Below are 22,139 nucleotides of genomic sequence, written 5' to 3'. Positions count from 1 at the left end.
ATCTCTTCTCTAGTTCTACTTTAGAATCTCCACCACCTTAATCCGGCTTTGTGTCACGCGTTACAGCTCCCGCTCGAGAAAATATTCGTATCCTTGGACTGTTGGCTGGACCAGTTTCGTCGATAATATTCATGACCTGTCACACTGTCTATCGACTGTTTCGAAATATGCAATTTAGACGACTTAGATGGCCGCCGATCGAGAGAGAGAGACACGACGGTACACGACAGTGTATAAAGTAACGAGCGCATTAGCGTTAAGATAAATGCGACAGCAATTTCGTATTCGATTCGATACGGAATAACGTAGTTTGCGTCGATCTGAACGTTCGCGGGGAAAAAAAGCTGTTTGGAAAAGCACTTTCGACGAGCAAAGTGTCGAAATGAAATGATATCATTTACAAAATTTTCTTCCTCGAAACTCTCGAAGAGTGGTATTGATAGTTGGAAATGGCCGCGAATACTTTTTCTCAAATTAGAACGGTAATTTCCAAGCGCACGCTTTTTCAACCGCGGAAAAAACTCGCGAACAAACATTTCTATCAGTTCCATTGCGCTTGTCGACGATCGATAGCCAATAGAAAAATTGTATCGACTTTTAATACAGGCCGAGTAATAAACGAATATATCGCGAATATCCACAAGGGTAATGCGTCCCGGTAGTGAGATTTTTTATCGTGCCTGCGCCGGATGGCAGATAAATTGATTTGTGATTGGATCACGGTATAGCCGCTCTGGTTTAAAGTCAGGTTTTATTGACGATTGACGAGCGACCGCGTTACCTCGACGCGTTTCTCGTTGCTTTTTTCTTCGAGAATAAAACCAGCTTGGCGTCAAGACGCCATTCGTCATACAGAGCCCGCGACTACGTTCATCCAGGTTGCTATTCTTTCAACACATTTTACTTCTACTAATAACGCGTATATTCCTCGTACATTGCAATTAAAAGTACATTATTCAAAGCGACTCTTCATCATTAATATATTTCGAAGGATCGATTCTCAAGATCAAAGAAAGAACATAAAAATCGATACGTAAACGTCGTTTGTCTCTTATTTATTAAATTGAAGGATAGAATTGTCTCGCTTCAGGTTATTAATTTAATCAACTTTACCCTGTAGAATTTAACAATTATTCATATATATATATATATATCGAAGATGAGGTGGAGAATAGAAATTATTCGATATTGTGAATTTTTTAAAAAATTCCACCATGATTCGTATCGATCGACTCGTTATCAAAGATTCTTTATTTCGCTGAATCTAAAGTCTCTCTCCGTTTCTCGGGGATCGAGACCGCCGATCGCCCATTGGATCGTCCAAGGGATGTCTTAATCACGCATCGAGAAAGGCCTCGGGCCACACTTCGGTCGATACTCTGTAAATCCAGCAGCGAGTCAACTTCTTTTACACGATCGGAAAAAGGAGTTCGCCGGTACGTGTCGTGTATATCCGGCGACACGTTCCTTCTCCCTCTCTTCTCCCACGGATTCCACCACCTGCCCCCTCCACGCTGTACCGTGCTTCTCTTCGTCCCTTTCCCGGTTTCGCGTGCACACGGGGGCAGATTAACGTCGATGGGGCGCCACGCGCACCGTTTTTCTGTATAACGTGCTCTCTCTCGTATCGTTCTCGCTACCGGCTCTATTTGTCCTTATTTATCGGTCTGTCCGCGTGACTTTTTCTCCGATTCCCAATGCATTATCTTGATCGATTACTCGTTACAACGCTGATTTATAATCCCGTGCGTTTTACGCAGGCGGAACCGCGAGAGTGTGTACCGACGTCGCCACTTGGCGATCGAACCGTCCCGCTTCCGTGCCGCCATCGAACCGATTTTTTACGCATCGTTCCCTTTATGCCACAAGCATTGGTTCGTAGAAATTTATAATCTGAAAAAAAAAAAGAAAAACAACGAGATCGAATTTATCGAGATCAATTTTGTTAAATAGTCGTTTTATTATCGGCTTGAATTTAGAAAAAAATTAAAAAAAATCATTCTACGCCCTTGATCAACCGGAGAATTTACATATTCGTGCCTGTGGCGTAAGAGGGACGATATATCGTTACCCGAACGGGGAAATTCGAACCGTTGCGATTCCTAACCTCGATATAGGATACAGAAATGTATAATATAATGAATATGCAGCAGGTATTGTACGAATAACGGAATAACCGATGTTTTATATCTTGTTTATATTTCGTGTTGTTAGCCTGATTTTTAGCAGAGTTTCGATATTTAAATAATATATATATATACATTTCGAAATTCGTCGAAAAAGGAAAGAAATTATTCGCGTAACGGATACGACAATTAACGAATCTACTACTTGCAGATTCGAATGAAATATTCGGTCGAAATTCGTCGATTTTTCTTGAATCGGGGGGAGAACGGGGGGAAAAACTCGGGTATTTTTGTAACGTTTTAATTGTATCCCATTTGCATCGTTAAACGAAAGCGTTCGATACTTTTAATAACAATTTTCCAGTGTTTCCCTTTCGGATAGCGTAACGTACGTTTAATATTTCGATACGGGAATGCAAATCAGAGAGAGGGAATATTGTGTTTTAAATAAAAGGGGCTGCATTAATGTTGCGCACATGCCGCGTAATTTCTATTATTCTTTTTTATCAAATATTTTACCAACTATTTTTTCTTTTTTCCTCTCCTCCCTTCCTCCCTCCTCCCCACTTTTTTTTTGCTCGTTACGGTTATAAATACGGCCGGGAGAAAATATCGGCAATCGGAGATTTCATAAAAATGAATTTTCGACCAATCCCCGATTACATCGAGCGTCGAGCGAGCAGCCGCGCGCGGCCGGAAGCGCAACAAGCGTTTAGCCGCGCATTTTGTTCCTGTAAAAACAAAAACAGGGGGTGAAAAAAAAAAAAGAATATATAAAAAACTATAGAAGAAGAAGAGAAAAACACCACCGCGATATATACACCATTACACGGGATCCGCAGCATTTTTCCGACCCGTTAAATCCGAAATTACATTTTTTTCCTTTTTCCTTTTTTTTTTTTTTTTCCCTCCCCTCCACACGTTTTCCATTCCGCTCGACCGGAGCATCGATCGCGGAATTCAATTCACGGACGCGCGAGATCATATTGCATTCATAGAATTAGAGAAATTCTCGGTATCGTCGCGGTGCTCATTCCGCTCGCTCGGGCAAAATATTTCGATTCCTCCGCAAACGGAGGATTGTCTCGCGAATTGGAGATCTGCCGGTTGAATTGTTATTAACAACGTATTGCAACTCGAGGCGGCAGTTAATGGAGATACGGGAACTAGTTGGCAAGATAGATATATAGCGACCGTTCTATTAACTTCGCTTCCTATTCCTATGTGTTGTGTATTTTGTCGTGTGTTAAGTAATACGCCGCGCTGATTGATAGCAACCTACTGGCGATTGTTCAGCCTGATCCGTTATATCGAAATCGTTCGAAAAACGAAACTTAACCGAGTTGGAACGCGTAATAACGTGTCTTGGATCGGTGTTTGACGAAGCAACGAAGTTTCTGCTACGGAAAAGAAAAAGGAACCGGTTCATTTTTATCCTCTATCTTTTTCTTCGCTTCATCTTCCGTGGATTGTGGAAGAATCAACGTAATTTTCTTCGTTGGACAAAACGAAGCTTGAAACAATTCAAAGATGCATAATTCGCGAGAAGATGAATCGAAAGCCTCGCCTGGTTATATTATACGAATAGGTAAGTGTGCTTCGAAAATGAAGCTTTATAAGTCTTCGTTACTTCCATTCTCCCCGCTGCACCGAATCACCTTTTCTAATGCATGACGTTCGCTCGACGACCAACGTTTTCTGATTAGAACATTATGAATTCAAAGGGAGGGGGGAACGAGTAGCTTCATCTTCCGACCGTGTGTGTAACGTCAGTTCTTCCCAACTCGAATACTCGAGGCTTATCGGAAGGTCGGTTGGCCGAGTCCAAGATAAACTCTTGTAAAAGGCTCGAATGGGGCCTTAATTAGGCGGCGCCCCGTTAATTAGGCAACGGCCCTCGAGAGCATTTTTATATCGGTATAAGAATCGGTAGCGGAAAACAGAATAGAAAGATAGAGGCGAGGAAATAAGTAAGACGGCTAGCCGTCTCTCTCAGCTAGCGAGATCTCTATGACGCGGCTCTCTTTGCCTCTCGTGTATCGGGTCAAGTGATAATGTGTACACATAAATTCACCTCTATAATTAGTAACCCTGCCGCAATTAGCATTTCGTACCGAAATCGAATCAATTAACTCCCATCCGTTGAAAAGGGGGGCTCGAGTATCGTTGCGCATTGGATGGATCCCGACCGATCGCGCGGAGTGAGAATTTCGCTAATCCATCGGGAGGCGAACAATACGCGCGTCAAACAACGACTCAAACGAACTGGGACAACGACAACTGGGAGGACGACAACGATCGGGGGGAAAAAATAATTAATTAAACGAAAGGACTCGACGTGGAGGGGAGGAGGAAAGATAGAGGAAGCACAGGTCCCAATCAATACTATCGGTTTCGAGAAATCGAGAACATCGATTCCCATGAAGCACCGAGGCGAAGGTAGCTTGGAAGAAGAAGAAGCAGGTAGTAGATCCGATCTAGCCAGATCACATCCGCCTGCTCGATCCCATCTCGGTGTTCCGCCCGTTTCGAGCGCGCGGTGCAACGAACCCGATCCACAGGCAATCACCGGCCATCCCCAACGCGTTGCGCGTTCCTGTATAACCAGCATTCGAGCACGTCTACGCGAGCCAACGCGGTCTAACGCGCGTGTATGCGTGTGTCCCCGCGCGTGTCTCCATCCTCTCCTCGCTCTCTCTATCTCTCTGTCTCTCGTCCGGAGAAAAAGTGGCGGTAGGGCCCGTAAATCAATCGTGGACGCGCGAGAAGAAGCGGAGACTCGGAGCGGAGCCGCGTGGAAATCGTACGGTGGGCCGGGCTTAATGGCGGTTCGGCTCGCGTGTTAAACACCAGTTATCTTGCCGATCGGTAAGTTTTACGTTTGCCCTTAGCCTAACTGGTCGCGTGCTCGCCGTGGGTTCAGATCTTCATTGGTGGACCCCTGGTTCCTTTCCAACGGGCGGAGCCTTGGCCAACGTTATCTTGTAACTCGTCTCGAAAAGGAAACGGGACGAGCGCGGGTGGTGTATATCGGTATATATATATATATATATATTTTGATTTCGTTCGACACGGTCTATCTTGAAACGAGATAGCTTCGATCACTACGCGTATCCCCTCTCGTAGATTCCGTTTCGAGCATTGTTGGAATCGGAAACCTTTCAATCCCGTGTTCCGTATTCTATTGTTCGCCGTCTGCTTGTCAAGCTCGACAAGCTCCAACGTTCATTATTGATACGTTTGCGAAGCATGTAAATGGAGGCAAGAACCGGTAACCGTTCGTCCGATGCACTTTAAGCGTAACCCTGGCTTTTGGGCTAACCTCTAAATACGTTCAAGACGGAATTCTACTCTCCAAGCTTCTAATTCTCGTTACTAACTGGACTTGGAAACAAATTTTTTCAAGCTAAACGAGCAGAGTCGCTTTAAAATTTCGATCGATCGACGAAGCGTTTGGTGAAAATGCCGCGGTAACGATACCAAGGCCGATCGTGCTCGTGGCGATCGACTCGCCGCTACCTTACGGAATCCCTCTCTTCCTTCCTCCGTGGCGGAGTGTAGTACGTAGCCCAAGGCTTTTCCATGAAGCCTTTGTTCGCTCCATAATGAATTCAGTAAGTTTTGTCGAGGGTGGTAGTTTCCTGCTGGCACCCTCAAAATTGAGATCGTTGCACCGTCGGCGGGAAGGGTCAGAAGAGAAGAAGGGACACGGGGACCAGGGGGGCAATTTATGAACTGACGCTTCCTTTATGAGGGGGCGGTTTCGGGGCCGCGGCTGAATTTTAACACGTGACTCACGGCGCAATTGCGGAGAAAGAACTCCCCCGGCTCGGATATTACTGGAACGGGTATCTCTTATCCGTCTTATCTAATCTCATTTCGAGAATCGGGCCGAGTTCTCCGATTAAAATCGTATGCAACTGGTCCCGATCTTGCCCAATCCTCGATAAGCGAAACAAGAGGAGATTGTTACTCTGCGCATAGGGACGTTGTTATTATCGGAAACGACTTGAAATTGTTTGAAATCGCGTGCCCCGACGATACCGATCTGGAAACCAAGTTTCCGAAACGCCTTTCTTATTAATCATTTACCACCAATAAACTATCTCGAAAGAAGAAATAATCACTCGTATTAGAGTTTATCTCCTTCTCGACGATTCTTCTCGACACGGGAAAAAGATTGTCCATTAGTTAAAATATAGTAAATTTGATAACGTTCTATCATCCCGTAAATAAATCTCACGACCCGAGAGGATCGAGTTCCGTCCAGACTCGAGTATCCCACGATTCTCGCGCAAATCAGCAGACGATCCGCCATTTCCACCGATCATAATTCCACCCCATAACGTTGATAATACACGCCAATCTTCTTTTTTCCCCCGTTAATAGCACGGCGATTGCCTCGCGCAATTTCGCGTTGATCCGCGTAGCGAAAGATTCAAAACGTATCGGTCACGTTGCCGTGTTCTCTTCGGAGAGGGAGGGAGGAGAGTTTGGAACTAGCGACGGAAAAAAGAAAAGTCCAGAACACGCGTCCACGAAATAAAGCAACGATTCGATTTTATGATCAACACGCACCGCGAAATATCCCCGATACACGCACGTCCTGTCCAATCGCTTTGGTTCCCGTATGCGTGGAAAATCATATCCATTAGAGAAGATTCGCTCGGTGTACAGGGAGGAGAGTAACCGCATTTTCTCACGTTAATAACGCTTCAAGGTAGTACACGTCGGAGAGCCGCGTCGGACCCGCGTTGCTTGTAGCAATCATAACTGTATCCTTCGAGCGGGAATATGCGTACTGCTTGGGTCGGTGGTTCATCAATAATCGGCGAGCCTCGTGGAACCTGGCACGCAGTCGGTGTAATGTCGGCCTAAGTACCTTGATCCGTGTACACGGAATCCGTGTACGCTGTGCACCACGGAACGAGGGAGGGTCGTCGGCGAAGATGTCGTGGAAATTGAAAATGAATCCGCACGTATTCTACTTGCTTGGCTTTCCAGACTCGTTATTACCACTCTCACCTCTCTTTCTCTTTTTATCGCGAGCCCAACTTCGCGAAACTCTTCCCTTTCTCGCGTACGTATATATTTTCCTTCCACATCTACGAGGAGAAACGTTTCTCACTGTTAATTTCGAAGAAAAGGGGAAAAAATGTAACAAGGACGACTCGATCTAGATAACGAAAGGATAAATTTCGTGAGGAGCGCGAAGGTTCGAGCACGATCGAAAATATATATATGACTAATGCGCCAAGGGGGACCTCCAAGGATGGAACGTCTTCGATAAGAGTTTTAACGCGGTGTAAGATATATCGAAGCGAGCGACCCGATAGATCGTGCCGGAAGGATCGATTTTCTGGAGTCGAAACTGAGGAAAGGTTGACTCTCTGTTGGCATTAATACCGTGATTTAAGCCGCGGCATTGTGACGCACACACTGGGACGAAAGGATATCCCTCTAGGAGACAAGTATTCAATTACAATAATAACGTCGATTCACAAAAGAGTCAACTTCAAAGCAAGTGAGCGAGCGGAGCGGTGATAGTCCTCGCGGACCAAAAAGGAACGAGGGATGCTTTGGTGAAGAGGAGGGAAGAGAAAGAAGAGACAACTTGTGGGAGAATCCGGGGAAACGAAGGGAGATGAAAGGTAAGTGAATAAGCGCGGGTCGAAAGAGCGAAGAGTAGTAAAGATCATGGTGCGAGGAGAGCACGAAAAGGATTCTCTCTCGTGGCCGATAAGTTGGCGGAGAGAGAAAGAGAGAGAGAGGGAGGCAAGGAGAGTTACGTGGGAGAAAATGAGAGAGAAACGAGTCGAAGAGATGGGAGGAGGAGGAGGAGAGAGAAAGAGAGAGTGTATCCGTTTTGTTGGTTGCGTCGATGCCTCTGGGATTATATACGACGTTCAACGACAATACGTTTCTGAGATCACTATCGGGCCACTATTGTCGGCCATTAAAAATACCTTCTCAACATTTATTCGGCAAATAAATCTCGATCCAATGGAATGCGACCCTCCTCTGTCCTCTCCTACTTCATCGGTGAATCCTCGTTGTCATCGTTGATATTCCGACTTGTTCTTTTCTGGGAACAAATGAATGGGCCGTGTTAACGCACGGAGATCATCTTCATTAAGGGAACCATACCCGCCGTATGGGCTCTTTATACGCGTATAGATACCCGTGTCGGACAACGGTGGCAACATCTATCCGTTTATATTAATCGTTTAATTAGCGTTTTAATTTGCTTGTTTTCAACCGACGGATAATAATCGGTACGAGATTTTACCCGGCGGGGAGAAATTTCTCTCCCTTTTTCTTTCGGCGGTCGAACGTTAGGTCGACGACTCGCTCGTCTCGTTCTCGTTTCACGAGAGAGAGAGAGAGAGGGGGGGGAGCACAAGTTGTTGCGCGAGGTTTCTTTATTCGATCGTTAGTTGGTCGTGGTAGAATTTCGCGGCGTTCTTTCTTCTGCCGTTGGAAAATTTGTACCAAAATGTACGACAAAGGAGGTTAAAAACACGTTGAAACAAGCATTTATGAATATTTTATTCATTACGCAACTTCATTATATCGCGACGAGGAACGGTATATGATCGCAATCTAGAGAAAAGCGGGCCGTTTCATTCGAGATATTTTCTTTCCACGAACGTATCCCGTTTAAAAATCTCATCTTTTCGAAGAAAAGGAATCAGAGAGGAAGAAAGGAAGGGAAACGGAAGAATGGAAAAACGAGGAGAGAAATTCTCAATTTAGAAAAAGCCACGTTCAATCGCGCGAACGCATTTGAAAATTGTAAGAATATTGCCACCACTTTTATCGCGCTCTAAAACAGATTCCGTTCTTAATCCACCTCTTAGCTCTTAACTTTATTTCGAACGTGTTTGCCTCGATGCTCCAGCCCCGATTCCCTGCTTATTTCGTACGAGAAAATACATTTCCAGAGCATCGATATAATCTGCGTTAACCTCTCTGCGAATTCCCTCCACCGTTCGCCGGTGAGCCTTAACGACGTCCCCGGACAACGAAGAAAGACTTTAAGCGCGGAATTTACTCGTCCAATATCTCGTTCCTCTTGGAATCGGTATCGCGGGGATCTACGCGTCTCGTTGCTTCGTAGGCATTGGCACAATAACGGTAACGACGGCTCGATAACAAGAGGGACAACGATAAAGCCGAGGCTCGGCTATAAATATGCCTTACACCGAACCACCTAGGTTGTCATCATTCCTCGCCGTATCCTCGTCCTCCTCTTCACACTCTACGCTCCCTCGTTCCGTTTCACTGTCTTCGTTGCAGTCGTTACACATCTCTTTGTCGTCGTTGTCGTCGTTGTCGTCGTCGTCGTCGTCGTCGCCACCCTCGTCGTCTAGGAAGGGTGGAGATGCAACTGTACGGAGAAGCCGTTACCGTCAGTTATACGCATCGAGGTGTGAAGGAAGGCGGCGAAACAACAACGCGCCACTTCGATGTAAACTGTAATACGGGCAAAATGACTTACTCCCAGGATACAACTGAGAGTCTGCGTATCCGTCCATGCGTGAACAATAATTAGCTTAATTAATCCGTCGGTCTGGCGAGGCGACTGATAATTTGATACAATGTTAAAGTGACATTAGCCGATAAGCCGCCCTTTATCCACCCTACGCATCTTTACGCCCCCTCTTTCTTCCCGCCCCTCCTCATCCCCTCGACTCTTCCAACGGAACGCGTTGCTCACCCCGATCTCTCTCCTAATTCCACCTCCTGGAAGTCGTCCAATTAAACGTAGCTTCCACGCTCTGCAACCTTCCTCCTCCTCCACACCCTCTCGCACCCCTCTTCACCCTACCAGAAAGGACCTTGCAACTTCCTCTTCGCCCACTTATATATCTCCTTCTCTCTTTCCTTTTCCCCTGAACCACCGTTGCCACGCTTCTATCCTCGAGCAGCGCCAAAACGGATATTTCCAACTTTCGGGCGCGACACGAGCAGGTATACCTTTAATGCGTTTGCCTAAGCTCGCCTAGTTTCTGCGATCTAAACCGAGCGATTATATTCTCGTTAAGAGGAATCTTGTTCGATGGAAGAGATCGAGAGATTCGAACGAGGATCGTGTTCTTCGAGGGATTCGAAATGTAGTTTAATTTTCGCGTTAAAATAAACTTGAACGTTAACGAAAGTACGTGTAAGAGTAGGAGAAGGGACGACGAAGTAAAAGATAAAACGTATCGAGAGAAAAAAATCCACGATGCGAACGTAATATTTTTCTTTTTCTCCTTTCTTTTCTTTTCCTCTTTTTTCATCTCCTCCCTCCAACGAGTTTCGCTTGTTCAGAATTTTCTCATTTTGTATTCCGTGCCGTGGAGAGAACATCCCCCGCGTTCAGGCGTGACTAGCGCTTATACCGGTGTAAACTCAACTTGTTTGCCGGGGAAGGCGAGGAAGGAGCAACGAGAGGAAGAGAAAGAGATCTATGGATCTTCTGTGGAACCCAAAGCAACGTCGCGGATTACGTGCAGACTGGAAAACGAAGCGCGGAGGATAACCGCGAGATTAATCGATCCCATCGTTTAATCGTCGGATGAGGTGTATGGATTATATCAGCGTTAGTGGCTCTGATGAAAGACTTCGTGGGTTTCTAACAGCGGAAGAATTATTAAACGAACGATGTTAATTAATTACATTTCTGCCTCGCCGTCTAAATAACACGGAAGCGTTCGAAATGAATTCTGAAATAATAATAACCTTTCCTTTTTTTCTCCCTCTTTCTTCTTCCAACGTGCACAATTAAACCAATTAAATTCATATATTCAGAGATATAGGCGATTTTCAATTCGGCTCGAACCGAATTCCGATAAGCGAGTTTCCATCACGCGATATCGATTTCGTGGCGCGTGTAGTAGTAATGGCAAATTCAAATAAATGAGGTGACGGAGTACAAAGTATCGTCAATCTACTTAATGCGCTAAACAGTGAAGTGCACACAAGCCGATTATCCGGTTATCTGCGCGATATGTTGGAATTACGAAAGCTACGTAATCTATTTCCACCGATCGTAATAACTTATTCCTTTGAAGAACAACCGTTCAAAGCCGGAACACGTACACGCTCGCCAATCTCCTTTTCCTCGAATTGCTGCTTTTCCATGCATGTTCCATGTATCATAGATAGGATTCGTCCTTCAAATTTTCTACGATAAATTAAACGATATTCGGAGATCGTGAAAAAAAAAAAGAAAATCAATCAATACTCTTTCGCGTATCGCATCTTCAAAATACATCTCCTTCCTATAACATCAACGAGTTCCGTTATGAAGATATTAGAAGGTAAATCTTCGAGTACGAATTTCATTAAAGCCACCCTCCTTCTTTCACGAAGGATCGTTATATCGTTGAAAAGTTTAGCGATATATCTGCGAGGCGGGCGGTGGCTGCGATCAACTATCAATTACAGCCACGAATCTTAATTCCTGCCATTACGCGCTCGTTCTCATTTCACCCCAGGGCCTTGTCTTCCTTGCACCCGTAGGAAATAAACGAAAGGAAGGAGGGGGAGGTCAGATCTCTGCGCCGGTGTGATTATCCAAGGGTAAAACTGATCACGTACGGGCGGGTGGCGCGCACAATGGCCAACTTTATCCAACTTAAGGGCTATTAGAAGCAACCCCTTTCGCTCCGTCTGCGTCCCTTCAAGCTTTCGGCCCTTGGCGTCCGTTTGTCCCTGTCGGGTGTGCCGGAGATAACCGTCGCCCGGGTCCCTTGCTCTCGTCTTCCAATAAAGTTACGCGATTCAATGGTACGTGAGCTAGCGCCGAGTTCTGCGCGTCGACGCAGATTATATTACGATCCCGATTACTAACACCGGGCACGGAGGACGCGCGTTAACTCTCCTCCACGCACAGGCGTACGTACAGAAATTACGATTAACCGTAGGGAAACGGGGGCCACGTGATATCGCGGTTATTTACGATTCTGCGATCGCTACGCGGTGAATGGCGTTCGCGCCTGATTATCGTTCCCGTTCTTGCAGCGAATAAAATTGCTTAGCCCGCAATTAATATTTATTAACACCGTACCATCTCTTAATCTTCGAAATTACGAGCATTTATTTGAGCATTATCGCGCGAGGGAAAATAATAATAATAACCAACTTCTCTAACGATTTCGCGACGACGAAAATCGCACGATCCCTTCGAACGACTGACTTTTGCTCCAATTATGGAATGAAGAACTCGTGGCGAGGAGAGGGAAGCGGAGAGAATTCGTACGATGGGAAACCATTCGAACGGGGAACAACACCGTGAAAAGTGGGTGGGCAGGAGCGAGAAGGAAGCACGGCGGATTAAATCGGGCAGCAGACGTTAATGATTTCACCGAGTTTGTACACACCGGCCGCGTATATTGTTAAGCTTCCCTCGTAAAAGAGCGTTAAACCTTACCGACCACGATGACCCCACTGCCAGTCATCGTCGATAATGACCGTTTCTCCACTCGAAACTTCTCCTTCTCTTCCGTTCTCCTCGCCGCTTTCTCTGCACGCACGCCAGACCAACAGATTCGGCCCGCTTCCTAATAACTATCGTCATTAGCGCTCGAAATCAACGGGTGACGAAAGGGAGACAGACATTTTTTTCGTGTACACGGGCGAGCGAAGGCCAGAAAGATTTCAACAATACCGTTGCTAAATTTCGCGAGAGAGAATATGTGTGCGAATACGAGAATTAACGACAAGTTTTAACGGATCGAGAATATCTTTTTTCTCGCGTTAACAAGAGATGATCGTTGCACACTTTCCCCCGTCCGTATACGATACATATTATAATATTTATATAAATATTCGAGTTTCTACGATCGAAGCAATAGGACAGTGCATGGAATTCGAAGGAAAAACATGGATACGACATAGAGGATCGAATGAATAATGCTTTTTTTTTATTTCCCCGTCATAACCGCTTGACTATCGATAAATTATATAATCTTTTACCCGTTTTATTTTATCGGAGATATTAAATATTAGATCTTGATTGAAATTACAACAAAGCAGAATTGTACACACGGTCCGAATAGCTTAATTCGACGACGTTAAATTATTATCGGCGCAACACGTAGTCCTCGATTTTTCGCGCGATCGACGTATTCCTGTTAATTTAACATCATCGAACGATGATAAATCACGATGCTCGCGTACATCGCTCTATCGATCATTCGATTTCATCTTTTTGAATCGAATCGAAACGCGAGCACGTATCTACGCGCGCGTCGAGCGGGTCAAACCGTCGATATCGCAGTCCAATTCTCGGCGACAAAGCGGTTCCAGTGTGATTACCCCGATGAAAGAATGATCTAAGCATCGCGTTTTTCGACAACGTATATTCGCGCGTGAAACTACAAAGGAAAATTGGGAATCGATCCCGCGAGCGCGCCCCAACGATTCGCTCATTGTTCTCGAAAGCGAGCCCCGCTCGAATTGGTCAGCTTTTGTATCGTTTCAAACGATTTCCACGCGAGGTCGCGAAACTATATCTAATTTTCCTTCGAAAAATCCGGACGGCAACCGAACGATTCCACGATAAGACGTCCATCCCCGCGCGCTATTCTTCGACCGATTGTCGTCGTTCCATCGATAAAAGGAACCTCGTTGAACGCTGTTGAACGTCCGTGAACCTTCTCGCGAATATTTCTTCCCGGAGCGGTACATCAAAAGACTTTTTGCGCCGCGCACGCTTTCGAGCCGACGCTTCCAACCGTTCATCACCGGTCCAGTGATTTAGATTATAAATTTCGTACGCAGCTCGAAAAAGTGGGGAGAAAGAACGCTTGAAACGAGTTCAACCATTCCTGACAAATCAATAATTCATTATTATCCCAGTGGTGATTTACTCCGAGACAGAGACCTATAATTAATTCGCCGAGTTAAATACAGTTTTGACAACGCGCGACCGTTCAATAAACCCGGCAAAGCGACCGTTTCAACGCAACAAACCCTTGTATATACACCGTGGCTGCTCGCGTATAAGATATTTCTAAATAAAATAACGCAGTCAATCGATCGATTAACGAAGAGGAATGTTCGTCGATTTAATCATAGCGCGTGTATTTCGCACGGCCTAGGCTCGCCTTCGTTCGCGGACCTTTCGCGAACTTATATTAAGACCGATGTGATTCGCATGAAACGAAACCGGTAACAAACGAGTGGAGTAGCGGCAAACGGAGAATTATTACATTCGTAACGCACTCGTCACCGGTTCGTTCCGTTGCTCTCTGTTCCCGTTTCTCTTCTCGGTTGGGTTGGTTCGGCCGGTAACCTATGACTCACACGCGAGAACCATCGTTGAACGGAGCACGTACCGAAGATTAGATAATTCTCGTTACACTAATGCCGTGCGTGACACAGCTCCGGATCCTGGCTCAATGAAAAGTGCCTCGTGCAATCGTGTGCAGGTACCAGAGAATCGCGTACGTACACGCGTTCGATGTACGTTTTATTCCGCGCGATTATTACACTCGTCCGGATTAATAATATGTATGGGATGACGTTAAAGGTCGATGGGTGGGTTGGCTGGTAACACGAGCCAACTCATCCGATATTCCTGAGACAAAAATCGATTATCCTTATCCTTTATCCCGTGCGGGATTTTATTCGAGGAAATTAATCAATTTTCGTCATTTGCACAGTTAAAGACGAATTGGCGGCTTTAAGAGGATCGAACAGAGTTACAATTTACGGTATATTGAAATCTCGTTGAAATCAATTATCGTAGTGTTCGGAAGATAGATCCTAAGACTGCGATCCGAGAAAATTTCGCGAAAGACTTGGAGCAATTTCGGAATTTGCAATTGACGCGAGAATGATGACGACGATCGAGCAATAAATCGTCGATATCACAATGAGCACGTACCGTGAGCTGTTGGCCGTTTAATGTAATGGCGCAATGAATCATGCAAAAACTTATCGTGTACGACTGAGAGATGAAGGAATGCATGTTTTCATTAGTCACTGTTATTTGCTGCACCCTTGTGGATGCGTCGTGATCCAACCCTGACACAAACGCAGCCTTGAGCAAGTATTATCGTGCGTTTTGCTTTTATCGCAGTCGGGAAATCTTATGAGACTTGTGTCACAACTTTTGAAATGTTATTTTTCTAGAGATTTACAACACTCTATCTCTCTCTCTCTCTCTTTCTCTCTCTTTCTCGAATACTAATCTAAGTATTTACGTACATCAATCATAGTATTTCGTCAAGCAAATTGATCTTTTCTTTGAGAAATGAAATAAAGTTTTGAAAAAAGAACTAGAATCGAATAATCAAAATTATATAATCTATAAAATAAATTGTTTATGTAATCTGAAAATTTCTTTAAGCAATATTATAATAAATAAAAGATATTCATTAAAAACAAATAAATATATATTCACAATTTTTAGTAACAAACCTTCTTTAAATAAGAGAGTATTGAAGAAAAAAGATAACAAAATGATAGCTAGAAAAGCTATCAAAATATGACAATCGTTCATTTATAACCCGAAGAAATTACGAATGAATATTTTTTAAATTCCCGATATTATAATACGCTAAATTTTCAAAAAAAAAAAATCACGAAAAGTGCAATTCAATTTTGAATCAATGAAAAAACAAAATAACAAAAAAAATTACAAGATTCCCGAGTAACCTCAATAAAATACGTTATTACGCAACATTAATAAATTTAATGCATGCACTCATTTCTGAATATTAATATTAATTTCACGATAGCGATATTGATGGATCCAGTGCAGCCATGTCAAGCTGCTATCGTTGAATTATGCTTGTGTAGCTTATTTTGCTACATTAGCTGATCTAGAAGCAGAAAAATACTTCCACAATTCTAATGGAAGGTCATTGGGCATTTTATTGACGCAACACTAATTTTTAAAGTGAATACAAAATTAAAAAATCAAATATCTCGTATATATCGTAAATCGCAATGCTATGATAAATTCAGATTTAAATAAAAAAATAAAAAAAATAGACTAATTTATAATAATTTATAATCAAACTAATTAATAGGAATCGCGATATTTTTTATAACGCTACGCTAATTTTTAAATTGAATTTAATACAAAATTAAAAAATCAAATATCCCGATATCGTAACTCGCAACACTATAAATTCAAGTTTAAATAAAAAAAATAAAAAAATAGACTAATTTATAACGAAAATAATTAAAAGGAATCGAGATATTTTTTACAACTCGATTAATTCAAACCGTTATCGCAATACTAATACAAAAACCGCGATTTGCCCACAATAATTGGATGAACGATGGGCCAGCATGCAAATTGGCCATAATACAACAATATATACTACGTATTACTAAAACGAGCACAGTGACAAAAATAATAATGATTTCCCATCCTTTGAACCCAAACAAGATCCAAAAAATGAGAAACCATTCGTTGCAGCCCTCTTCGTGACAGTTTGTCGGGCCCCTCTGTCTTCGGGCGCAATGCCCGCTGAAACTTAAATCTAGGCTCGAGATTCACTAATCGCAAATCAAGAAAAAAAGAAGAAAAAAATGAAAATCGCGGAAACTGAGTGCACATGAACGACCAACGATCGCAATGATCATTCTCCGTACATATGCAGAATCTCGAGCGCAACGTTCGTTTCGAAATAATTCGCGACCGCGAACGCGGAATTCGAAAAATCGACAAGCAGAACCAGAAACGAATGTCCATAATCCATTCGTCTTAACTTTACCCTCGATTTTTCAAATTTTATTTCCTGAAACAGGTTGTCACGCGAAAACGCGCCTACCCGACCAGAGACTGTGACAACCTGCCCGGCCCTACCTACTTATAATTAAACAGACACACCAGAAGTATACTACCTATCCTACCTAGCCCTATATTTAAAAAATGGCAAAACAGGCACACCAACACACTCATTCCACGATTCTCACGCATAATACTCGGGCGCAAAATGCCTACACTAGGGAAAACATCCCGGGACGCCTCCGACACCCGAGCTTGGCACACTACTCGCATACTCTAACTTTACGTACCATTTTCCTGAAATCGACTGACGATGGGTAGCGATCATTGCGTGAAAAACAATAAAGAGTTGTACGTATATTCCAATTTTAATTGTAAATATTCATGCTCGAAAGGACATATAAATTATCTTTTAAAGAAATATGAGTATTGTAATCCGCAATATGTATTTAGTAACGGATAGAAACTTGTTACTGTAAATGACGCTATAAATGAAATAATAATTAAAACGACGCAATTCCACAGCCTAACAACACACACAATGTGGAAAATACGTCGTGCACGATGCACCAACACATTGTCAGTCGCTATGAAATTGTTATAAACTTATGAACTATGGTCATCATGCTCATTGCCTCTTCCTCATTCAAGTAGCACCTGAGCACGTGAATGAGTTCCTGGCAATGAACACGGAAGGGGTTAAATCTGAAAATCCTGAGCTAAAAAAATAGATTAATGTAAATATTTTGTATCTAACGGATTAATATTTTTTGATTTTCTTATTTTATTCTCGTTTTATTTCAAAATATTTATAGCATTACTTTATTTACTTCGATTTATTGATTTCATGAATTATTAAATATATTGAATAAAAAAAATTGAACTAATTACCAAGAAATATATATAATAAAAAATATACTAATTCAATGCAATAAAAGACTTTATTAATTTAATGAATTATTGGAATTTTAAAATATTGAAATTTATCTCTTTAAAATGAGACTAAAATTCATTGCAATGTGATATAAATATTAATGCAAGTAACCTCAGGCGATTTCTTTATCAAAGCATATTTTTGAAAACATGAAAGCATTTAAAACTTGTTGCTTTAATTCAGAAATCTGCCTGTCGCAAAACGTCTTCTTGCGCATAAAATTTAATTTATTTTTATATATAAGAAATAAAACTTTTATTAAAATATATATCAAATTATATGGTGAAATTTATAGCATAAAAATTAAATAAACATATGTTTTAAAATATTATAAAGAAATAAAATTGAAAATGATTTATTATCACATTAATAATATAAATATGCATTCATATAATTATTGTATAATAATTGCATTGAAGTCAGGAAATATCTGACTTCCCCATTACACAATTGAAATTATTTATATTATTTATTATTTATTTAAATATTCATGTTCTTCATTTATACATACATATTCATATGGATATTTGAATGCATATCTATACTAAATATTTTCTCATTTTATAAATTTCTAATTTTATATTTTATTGAAAGTTTATACCAATTGAATTTTCAACTACAAATATTTAAAACAATTATGATATTAATATATTGTACTAATATATTATTATTAAAAAGTTATTAATAATATTAGAAAACATGATGCGCAAGAAAACCTAACCTGAACTAATAAATAAAACACAGAAAAAGAAAATTTATTATTCACGGTAAATATCCGTGGTCACTGTGCTCGTGCAAAATTTTACATATACAACCAGTCACTCGTATCGATTCGGATCTTTTATCCTACGATATGATTGAATAACTGGAGGAACAAAAACGCATGCGACTCACCATTAGATGCGAAAAACTGCCATCAATGTTATCATCGTGGAAAGTCATCGAGAAGACTAAATAACAAGCCTTGAGGTCTGGAAAACATCTGTAGCAAATATAAGATATTGTAATTTAAAACATTACTGATTTAAAAAAATTGAAATAATAAAAAATGAAATTATTTTATAGAATATTATTTTTATAGAATACTAATGATAAAGATTGAAATAGTAATATATAAACAATAATAATAAAAATCAAAATACAATTATAAAAGTTTGAAATATAAAAATTCGAAATTTAATAAATCTCTTTTGATAGAAAAATAAAAGTTTAAATAGAATAAAAGATAATTACCTTTTTGCATAAAGTACGATTGATTTATCTTCTTGAAATACTGATTTGAATATATACCGGAAACGAATTTAAAAATAAAAAAAGAACAAGTAAAATAACCTTAACGCGACCGTTTAAGTTACAATCGGCGAAAAAAACACTGATTTTAATCTCGCGAAACTATTATAATTTAAATAGAATTTCAAACACTTCAAAAAATATAAAAACTTTTACGAAATAAACACTGATTCTATCGACCGCATTGCGCTCGGTCTCAAATATTTCCTAAAACTAAAATTGAATTAATGGGAAGAGAGAAATAAGGAAAATTTTTTAAATATACTTATGGAATACTCGTTTCAAAAATACTGATGATTTTTAAAAGCTATTATTTAACAGTAAATCTTGAATAAAGACAAATCATATTAAGAAATTCATTTATCTCTATTTTTATTTTATAATTATTATATTATATATTTAACGACAATATATGCGATTAGTAATACAATAAAAAGAAAACGTATAAAATTTTACCAATTCTGCATTGATTAAGGCATCCATATTAAAATATGTATTTTTTTAAAATTCATTCCTCTAATCACCTAATAACCTACAAAAAAAATCAAGATTTTCAAATAAATATATAAAACGTAATAAAATTAATTAATTGTATTAAAATAAAACAATAACTAAGCATAAATTCCATCTTAAAAAATTATAATGTAATTTATTATAAATATATATACTTATCATTCTAACCTCGAATAGATGAATGAAGAAAAAAGTATAATTTAGCCGCCCAAAAGATATAATTTCAATAAATTATAATAATTATAATAAAAGCACGTGTAATTCAGTATAATTGAATTAATAATATATAAACAATAAAAAACAAATATGGAAATAAACAAATATTACGCACTAAATTAATCACAAAACTCACAGAAACGTAACACGACTGAACACGACTACTATCGATATTACAATGACACCTCGCGCGACAATTTCGATTATCGAAACACGAGGGGATTATCGAACTAGAGTGGGGATACGTTCGGAAGTTTGACAACAAATCGAACGTATACAGACGAATTCTCAATTTCTTGGAACGTATTATAAGAAATGTTTATATTTTCATTCAAGTATATACGATAGACGAAAGAGAAAGACGAATATATAAACAGTACTAACAACACACTTCGAAAAAGGAAATATATTATTAAAATAATATAATTTGACGAAAAATTGATTCTTTTATTTAATAAATTAATTATTTTACGTTTAATATATATTAAAATGAATAAAAACTTACCATTTTTTACCATATTTGCAGAAAAATTATGAATAAATTCTTGAGTAAATTATGAATGACGTATGCATTTTTTCTTCATAGTCAAATTTTTTTCAAAGTTATAATTGAACAATAATCTGCACAAATAAAGATAAAAACCATAAAAAAAATATCTAAAATTAAAATTAAAGCAATATTTAAACTAAAATACTGATTAAAAAGATTACAATACGATATATTACGATATAAGCTATCGATAACCTCAACAAGCGAATAGACGTCAAGCAAAAGAAACTCCAAGAACTAATTAATTCAATTTTACATTGTTTATTACAATGTTTAACAGATTACTAAATGAATGAAACTAACAATAAGCCATAAATTCGATAATAAAATAGAAATAAAATCACTTACTGTATAATTGAGCAACTCGAGCGATACGTAGCAATCACGATAATTTCCCACTGAAGAATGACGCATCATGGTTCATCTAGGGGCTTTTTAATTGGCTGTAGCGGCGAGGTTCTTATTTACAAAACCGCGCGAAAATTAAAGTGTCATATAATATCTAATTGTTGATCTCTAAAACATAAAAGTTTTATAAAGATTTATTTATTAAAATTCTAATAAGAATTAAGTATTAATGTTAATTTAACATAAAAATTAAAACAATTCAGACATAATAAAGAAATTTAAAATAAAAATTTAATTAAATTAAAGGAAACTGAAACACAAAAAAAAGAAATTTAAATTTAATTCTTATATGAAATCGCTTTTCAAAAGAATATCCTTTTGAATATAATTTTTCTATATTTTTTTTATATTTTTTAATAATGAAAGGGATACTAATTTACTAAATCTTACCAAGAGGATTAGTTATTTTCAAGATCCGCTTAATATAAAAATAAATTATTAAAAATAATTTAATATGAAAATTAAAGAAATTGAAGAAATTTAAAATATAATAGTAAACCAAATGATAATTCATGAATGATAATTGTTATAATAAATAGTCAATTATATTAAAGAAATAAATAAACGAGTATTCTTATTAAAATACAGTATTTAATACTTTAAAAATAAGAATAAATAATTAGATATTATTTTTTACGTTAAAAATCTTATTATAAAAATTTTACGTTAAAATATCATGATTTCGTTTCATCTTTATCGCAAAAGATATATATCTTTATACAAAGTGTTGATGCTTTCCGAATAAAACTGTAGGAGCATAATCTATACAAGTTAAAATAAAAAAATATTAATAAATGAAGTTTAAAAAATATTGAAACTAAATCATCATTCATTTCTACATATTTACTATTAATTTCGATTGATTTCTCGTTACATAAAATGTTGTAGTGTCGAAGATAATAGTATACCGAACGAAACGATGCAAATTTCAGACACCTATGTTCCTTTTTTAAATGAAAGGGTTTGCAGAAAAATCGAGCGCGAGCCAAATAGAATCGCGCAAAATTGGACGCTATCTGTTTAACGTTTCACGTTGTTTTATTTCCATTCCATGGTGATTTGCACGGATTACAATTGATTATTGTAGTTGATGTTCACGCGTGCGCAAAACTACATAAGACCATAGAATGCGCGTTTTCATTAGTCACCGTTATTTGTGACGCGCAGCGATGCAATGCCGATACACCGTGTAAATGCACATTGCCCTGAGGCCCTTTGAATCTTTCCTTTGACGCATCTCTCCTCGTAAGCCTACTAATAATAGCAACCTTGCTAACATCGTTCCATAATAACGTGTTAAATTATTCTAATTTTATTGCTGTGATATTAAATGCATTACGTTATTGTAACAAGAGCGATATAACG

At 39.6% G+C, this 22,139-nt stretch overlaps 1 long non-coding RNA gene across 4 annotated transcripts in view; it reads right to left on the bottom strand.

Moving 5' to 3' along the window:
- LOC108002442 (uncharacterized) overlaps positions 1–22,139 on the bottom strand; it is a 165,047-nt gene that overhangs the window by 123,137 nt on the left and 19,771 nt on the right. Inside the window, exons 2-6 of one of the 4 annotated variants that reach the window (XR_009830524.1) lie at positions 20,715–20,882; positions 20,322–20,437; positions 19,544–19,619; positions 19,031–19,300; positions 18,692–18,779 (exon numbers count right to left, since the gene is read on the bottom strand). This is a non-coding gene — a long non-coding RNA (uncharacterized LOC108002442). Of the gene's footprint in view, positions 1–18,691; positions 18,780–19,030; positions 19,620–20,321; positions 20,438–20,714; positions 20,883–22,139 lie in introns of all 4 variants that reach the window. The other 3 variants (XR_009830519.1, XR_009830510.1, XR_009830533.1) reach the window with 3 other exon arrangements.

Source organism: Apis cerana, linkage group LG1 (assembly GCF_029169275.1).
Source record: "Apis cerana isolate GH-2021 linkage group LG1, AcerK_1.0, whole genome shotgun sequence".
Taxonomy (NCBI): domain Eukaryota; kingdom Metazoa; phylum Arthropoda; class Insecta; order Hymenoptera; family Apidae; genus Apis; species Apis cerana.
This window is presented reverse-complemented; position numbering and strand designations above follow the sequence as displayed.